Below are 8143 nucleotides of genomic sequence, written 5' to 3' on the forward strand. Positions count from 1 at the left end.
ATAACCATTTCATAAATTTGAAAGAAATAAAATTTAAATCAAAGATCAAAGATATTACACATAAAGTGATTAAATTAAATTTTTACAAAATTAGGGTAAATAGTGTACTGGTTAAATATGAAAATATGAACAGGATCTAAAGGATACCTCTTCAATCAGGAAATTAAAACTTCCAGGTTTGATGAATAATATTTGCAATATAAAATTATATGAAATGTGAAAGCAGAAATTAGGAAACTTATGAAAATCATTACACATGAAGCAACCTTGAAATTCAATTCCTTCTATATTCCTATCTTATTCTGACTTCCTTAATGAAAGCTCATAAAATTCTCATATTGGATAATAAATGGGATCAGCAGAGAGAAAAATGGATATAATGACAAAGAAAAGATTTATTAGAGCAAGTTGAGACTTATCTCTTTTGAATTCAGTTCAGTTAAACTAGTATACGCTGGGCTTGTGCTATGTGTTATTTACTTTTCCAGGTGCTAAGTATTCAAAATAAAAATATTGATCCTATCCTCATGTTCAAGAACATTAGAGGTGAGATTCAGACAATATCGACTGAGCAGACAAAAAGAGAAATTTGTAAATGGTTAAGCTTCTTGAATTTTGACAAGAATTGCTTCCAAACGGTTAAATGTGCCTTAAAACCGTATACATTTGATGTGACTAACAGTAATGATATATAATTACAATGTATCCACTACCACCCCTTTCTACTGTGACAGTGAGAGTCAATCTTTTTCCTTACACTCTAAAAAAAAAGATTAAAAATTAGCATGCATGAAAAGTTTTCAGACAGAGAACAGAGACAAAAATTTCAGATTATTATTATTTTGTTCACTTGCCTATCAGACCATATGTAAATTATATCTTGGAAGACAGTGTCCATGATTCTATAGGACCAGGCTCTGGAAATAACAGAAGCAGGTTATTCACCCAGACTCTTTCCAGGTAACAGTAGAACTATGGCATGGAAAATATACAGAAGTCCATGTGGCTATCAAGATAATTTTTCAAGATTTCCGGAGGAAGACTGCACAGTGGCTTGTTACATTACTTGAATAATATACATGGAATGATCTTAGAAAAAGGCCTAGGACATGGTAAATATTGAATAAATATTACTTATTATTAATAATTATTTTTAATTAAATACAATTAATATTCATAATAATTTCTATTATTAAATTCTCAGGTTGTATTAATTTTTTCACTCCAACATTTTATTTTGTACTGTCAGCCAGAGGAGTTCATTTTGAATTTATATAATCAGGGTTACTTCTGCTGGAACTGCAACCAGAATTTTCTACTGTAAGTATTATAAAATAACATGCATATCGATAACTACCTTAAATGTAAATGGACTAAATGCTCCCACAAAAAGACACAGATTGGCTGAATGGATAGAAAAACAAGACCCATATATTTGCCGTCTACAAGACACCCACTTCAGACCTAGAGACACATACAGCCTGAAAGTAAGGGGATGGAAAAAGATATTTCATGCAAATGGAAATCAAAAGAAAGCTGGAGTAGCAATTCTCATATCAGACAGAATAGACTTTAAAATAAAGACTATTAAAAAAGACAAAGGAGGACACTACATAATGATCAAGGGATCAATCCAAGAAGAAGATACAACAATTATAAATATTTAGGCACCCAACACAGGAGCACCTCAATACATAAGGCAAATTACTAACAGCCATAAAAGGGGAAATCGACAGTAACACATTCATAGTAGGGGACTTTAACACCCCACTTTCACCAATGGACAGATCAACCAAAATGTAAATAAATAAGGAAACATAAGCTTTAAGTGATACATTAAACAAGATGGAGTTAATTGATATTTATATGACATTCTATCCAAAAACAACAGAATACACATTTTTCTGAAGTGCTCATGGAATATTCTCCAGGATAGATCATATCTTGGGTCACAAGTCAAGCCTTGGTAAATTTAAGAATATTGAAATTGTTTAAGTATCATTTCCGACCACAACGCTATAAGACTAGATATCAATTACAGGAAAAGATCTGTAAAAAATACAAACACATGGAGGCTAAACAATACACTACTTAATAACAAAGTGATCACTGAAGAAATCAAACAGGAAATCAAAAAATACCTAGAAACAAATGACAATGGAGACACGATGACCCAAAATCTATGGGATGCAGCAAAAGCAGTTCTAAGAGGGAAGTTAATAGCAATACAATCCTACCTTAAGAAACAGGAAACATCTCGAATAAACAACCTAACCTTGCACCTAAAGCAATTAGAGAAAGAAGAACAAAAAAACCCAAAAGTTAGAAGAAGGAAAGAACTCATGAAAATCAGATCAGAAATAAATGAAAAAGAAATGAAAGAAATGATAGGAAAGATCAATAAAACTAAAAGCTGGTTCTTTGAGAAGATAAACAAAATGGATAAACCATTAGCCAGACTCATCAAGAAGAAAAGGGAGAAGACTCAAATCAAAAGAATCAGAAATGAAAAAGGAGAAGTAACAACTGACACTGCAGAAATACAAAAGATCATGAGAGATTACTACAAACAACTCTATGCCAATAAAATGGGCAATCTGGAAGAAATGGACAAATTCTTAGAAATGCACAACCTGCCAAGACTGAATCAGGAAGAAATAGAAAATATGAACAGAACAATCACAAGCACTGAAATTGAAAGTGTGATTTAAAATCTTCCAACAAACAAAAGCCCAGGACCAGATGGCTTCACAGGCAAATTCTATCAAATATTTAGAGAAGAGCTAACACCTATACTTCTCAAAATCTTCCAAAATATAGCAGAGGGAGGAACACTTCCAAACACATTCTACGAGGCCACCATCACCTTAATACCAAAACCAGACAAGGATTTCACAAAGAAGGAAAACTACAGGCCAATATCACTGATGAACATAGATGCAAAAATCCTCAACAAAATACAAGCAAACAGAATCCAACAGCACATTAAAAAGATCATACACCATGATCAAGTGGGGTTTATTCCAGGAATGCAAGGATTCTTCAATATACACAAAACAATCAATGTGATAAACCATATTAACAAATTGAAGGACAAAAACCATATGATCATCTCAATAGATGGAGAGAAAGCTTTTGACAAAATTCAACACCGATTTATGATAAAAACCCTGCAGAAAGTAGGCATAGAGGAACTTTCCTCAACATAATAAAGGCCATATATGACAAACCCACAGCCAACATCATCCTCAATGGTGAAAAACTGAAAGTATTTCCACTAAGTTCAGGAACAAGACAAGTTTGCCCACTCTCACCACTCTTATTCAACATAGTTTTGGAAGTTTTAGCCACAGCAATCAGAGAAGAAAAGGAAATAAAAGGAATCCAAATTGGAAAAGAAGAACTAAAGCTGTCACTGTTTGCAGATGACATGATACTATACATAGAGAATCCTAAAGATGCTATCAGAAAACTACTAGAGCTAATCAATGAATTTGGTAAAGTAGCAGGATACAAAATTAATGCACAGAAATCTCTGGCATTCCTATACACTAATGATGAAAAATTTGAAAGTGAAATCAAGAAAACACTTCCATTTACCATTGCAACAAAAATAATAAAATATCTAGGAATAAACCCACCTAAGGAGACAAAAGACCTGTATGCAGAAAATTATAAGACACTGATGAAAGAAATTAAAGATGATACAAATAGATGGAGAGATATACCATGTTCTTGGATTGGAAGAATCAACATTGTGGAAATGACTCTATTACCCTAAGCAATCTATAGATTCAATGCAATCCCTATCAAACTAACACTGGCATTTTTCACAGAACTAGAACAAAAAATTTCACAATTTGTATGGAAACACAAAACACCCCGAATAGCCAAAGCAATCTTGAGAACAAAAAATGGAGCTGGAGGAATCAGGCTCCCTGACTTCAGACTATACTACAAAGCTACAGTAATCAAGCCTGTATCGTACTGGCACAAAAACAGAAAGATAGATCAGTGCAACAGGATAGAAAGCCCAGAGATAAACCCACGCACATATGGTCACCTTATCTTTGATAAAGGAGGCAGGAATGTAGAGTGGAGAAAGGACAGCCTCTTCAATAAGTGGTGCTGGGAAAACTGGACAGGTATATGTAAAAGTATGAGATTAGATCACTCCCTAACACCATACACAAAAATAAGCTCAAAATGGATTAAAGACCTAAGTGTAAGGCCAGAAACTATCAACCTGTTTTAGGAAAACATAGGCAGAACACTCTATGACATAAATCACAGCAAAATCCTTTTTGACCCATCTCCTAGAGAAATGGAAATAAAAACAAAAATAAACAAATGGGACCTAATGAAACTTCAAAGCTTTTGCACAGCAAAGGAAACCATAAACAAGACCAAAAGACAGCCCTCAGAATGGGAGATAATATTTGCATATGAAGTAACTGACAAAGGATTAATTTCCAAAATTTACAAGCAGCTCATGCAGCTCAATAACAAAAAAACAAACAAACCAATCCAAAAATGGGCAGAAGATCTAAATAGACATTTCTCCAAACAAGATATACAGACTGCCAGCAAACACATGAAAGAATGCTCAACATCATTAATCATTAGAGAAATGCAAATCATAACTACAATGAGATATCATCTCACACCAGTCAGAATGGCCATCATCAAAAAATCTAGAAACAATAAATGCTGGAGAGGGTGTGGAGAAAAGGGAACACTCTTGCACTGCTGGTGGGAATGTGAATTGGTACAGCCACTATGGAGAACAGTATGGAGGTTCCTTAAAAAACTACAAATAGAACTACCATATGACCCAGCAATCCCACTACTGGGCATATACCCTGAGAAAACTATAATTCAAAAAGAGTCATGTACCAAAATGTTCATTGCAGCTCTATTTACAATAGCCCAGAGATGGAAACAACCTAAGTGCCCATCATTGGATGAATGGATAAAGAAGATGTGGGACATATATACAATGGAATATTACTGAGCCATAACAAGAAACGAAATTGAGCTATTTGTAATGAGGTGGATAGACCTAGAGTCTGTCATACAGAGTGAAGTAAGTCAGAAAGAGAGAGACAAATACCGTATGCTAACACATATATATGGAATTTAAGAAAAAAAAAGTCATGAAGAACCTAGCCGTAAGACAGGAATAAAGACATAGACCTACTAGAGAATGGACTTGAGCATATGGGGAGGGGGAAGAGTAAGCTGTGACAAAGCGAGAGAGAGGCATGGACATATATACACTACCAAACGTAAGGTAGATAGCTAGTGGGAAGCAGCCGCATAGCACAGGGATATCGGCTCGGTGCTTTGTGACCGCCTGGAGGGGTGGGATAAGGAGGGTGGGAGGGAGGGAGACGCAAGAAGGAAGAGATATGGGGACATGTGTATATGTATAACTGATTCACTTTGTTATAAAGCAGAAACTAACACACCATTGTAAAGCAATAATAAAAAAATAAAAATGAAATTAATGCATCCGAAATTAAATTTTCCAACAGCTGTCTTAAAGAATAATTCACATATAATAACTTATACATATTTAGAGTGTATTGTTTAAGTTCTGAAATACGGAAACTCCCGTGAAACCCTCACTATAAATAGACACTGAACATATTCATTGTCCTCCCAAGGTGTTCTCATGCCCCTTCATATTTATTTCCTTCCTCTTTATTCCTACCCCCTCCCTATCTCCAGGCATACTCTGATCTGCTTTTCATATATATTTAGATTATTTTGCACATTCTGAAATTTTATAAAAATGAAATTATATAGTATCCATTCTTTTATGAGGGCTGTGGCTTCTTTAACTCAGTAAAATTAGTTTGAGATTTCATCCATCTTGTAGCATGTATTCATTTTTATTCTTGAGTAATATTCCAAAGTATTGATATACCGATTTGTTTATGCATTGAACCAGTGATGAACATTTGAATTGCTTCCAGATCTGAGTTATTATAAGTAAGGCTTCTATTAATATTCATGCAAAAGTACTGACATATGCTTACATATCTCATAGGTATATACTGAGGAGTAGAATGACTAGACATATGGTAGGTAGGTGTATTATTAAATTTAACAATACTGTCAAACTAGTTTTCTAGCTGATTGTCTCAGTGAATGAAAATTCTAGTTTCTTCTTATCTTCACTAACCTTTGGTGTGTTTGGACTTTTTAATTGCCATTATAAGTGATGTGTACGTTATTTAACTTGCTTTTTCAGAATAATCAGTATATTTGACTATTTTTCATGTGCTTATGTATCATGTGTTTATCTTTTTTGGTGAGTGTTTGTTCAAATCACTTGCCCATTCTAAATCGTCTTTCTTAAAATTGCATTTGAACGGTCTTTACATATTCTGGATACAAGTAATTTATCGTATGTATGGTTTGCCAATATTTTTCCAATTTTGTGTATTGTCCTTTCATTTTCTTAGCAGCATCTTTGTAGAGCAGATTTTTAATTCTGATGAAGTCCAGTTTACCAACTTTGTTTTTGTGTAGCACGTTTTTGCTGTTGTATCCAAGAAATCTTTGTCTAATTCATGGAAACAAATATTTTCTTCTATGTTTTTCTCTAGAACTTTTATAGCTTTGGTATTTACATTTAGGTTTTGGTTTATTTTGGCTTAATTTTTTAAGTGGTGTGCAGTATGGGTCTAAGTACATTTTTTGTGTATGAATATCCAACTGTTCTACCACTGCTTTTTAAAATTCTATCATTTTCCACTGAACTGCCTTTGCAACTATATCACTATTGCCTATCTTGTTCTATTGTTCTATTTGTTTGAATTTATGCCATTATCACACATCTTGATTGTTGTAACCTTATAATATGTTATAAAAGGTAGTGTTGGCTTTATAAATTTGTTCTTCTCTCTCAAAGCTGTTTTGGACATTATATAATTTTGCATTTCCATATAAATTTGAAAATCAATTTTCGATTCCTGCAAAGCACCTGCTGGGATTTTTATTAGGATTCCTTTATATCTGTATATCAATTTGGACAGAATTGTCCTCTTAACAATATCAAGTCTTTGAACTCACGAACGTGGTATGTCCTTTACTTATTTAGAGCTCTTTATCACACCAATGTATTATAATTTCCAGTGCACAGGTCTTTCAAATATTTTGTTAGATTGATCTCTAATATGTTACATGCTTTGACACTATTGTATATGTTATTGATTATAAATTTAATTTCTGATTATTCATTGCTATTATATAAGATACAATTGATTTTTGTATAAAGATATTATTTCCTTCACTCACTTGTTAGTTTTTGTGTTCAATTCACTTATTTGTTTCAGTGGGTTTTATAGATTCCACTGAATGGATGATCATACTATTTGCAAATAAAGATACACAAGATCATCAGAAAAAAATTCTTCCTTTTTTAATTTGGATTATTTTTTATCATCTCATTATATTGACTAGAATCTCCAGTACAATGATGGATAGAAGTGGTGGGAGTAGTTGACCTTGTTTTCTTTCATATAACCAGAGTAAAAGATTTAGTTTTCACCATTAGATATGATGTTAGTTGTAGATTTTTTGTAGATGCCTTTTATCAGGTTTAGGAAGTCTCTGTCTATCTTAATGTTTTGATAATTTCTATCAGTAATGGATGTAGTATTTTGTTAACTTTTATCTGTATTTATTGAGATGGTCATTTTTTCAAAATTTTAAAAAAATTTGATATAATAAACTAATTGATTTTACAAGTGTTAAATCAACTTGAAGAAACCATACTTGATAACTGGGTATTATTTTTTGTACTGATAGATTCAACTTGCTAAAATTCTGATTATAATTTTTACAGTTTTTTGCCATATAATTTTCACTTCTTCGTAGTGTCCTAGTCTGTTTTTATTGTCATGGTGTTCCTGGTGTTATAGAATGAGTTGAGACAATTTTCTGGAGGAGTTTGTGTAGAATTGGTTTTATTTCTTCTTTAAATGTTTAGTTGAATTCATCAGTGAGGTCATCTGGGCCAAGATTTTTCCCTGTGGAGAAGCTGTTTAACTATTAAAGATATACTGTTCCTCTCTGGGCCCTTGGTGGCCTCAAATTTGTTAGTCTCAAGAGATTCTTCAGCCCAGTGATC

The sequence above is a fragment of the Phocoena sinus genome, chromosome 5 (assembly GCF_008692025.1).
Source record: "Phocoena sinus isolate mPhoSin1 chromosome 5, mPhoSin1.pri, whole genome shotgun sequence".
Lineage (NCBI taxonomy): Eukaryota > Metazoa > Chordata > Mammalia > Artiodactyla > Phocoenidae > Phocoena > Phocoena sinus.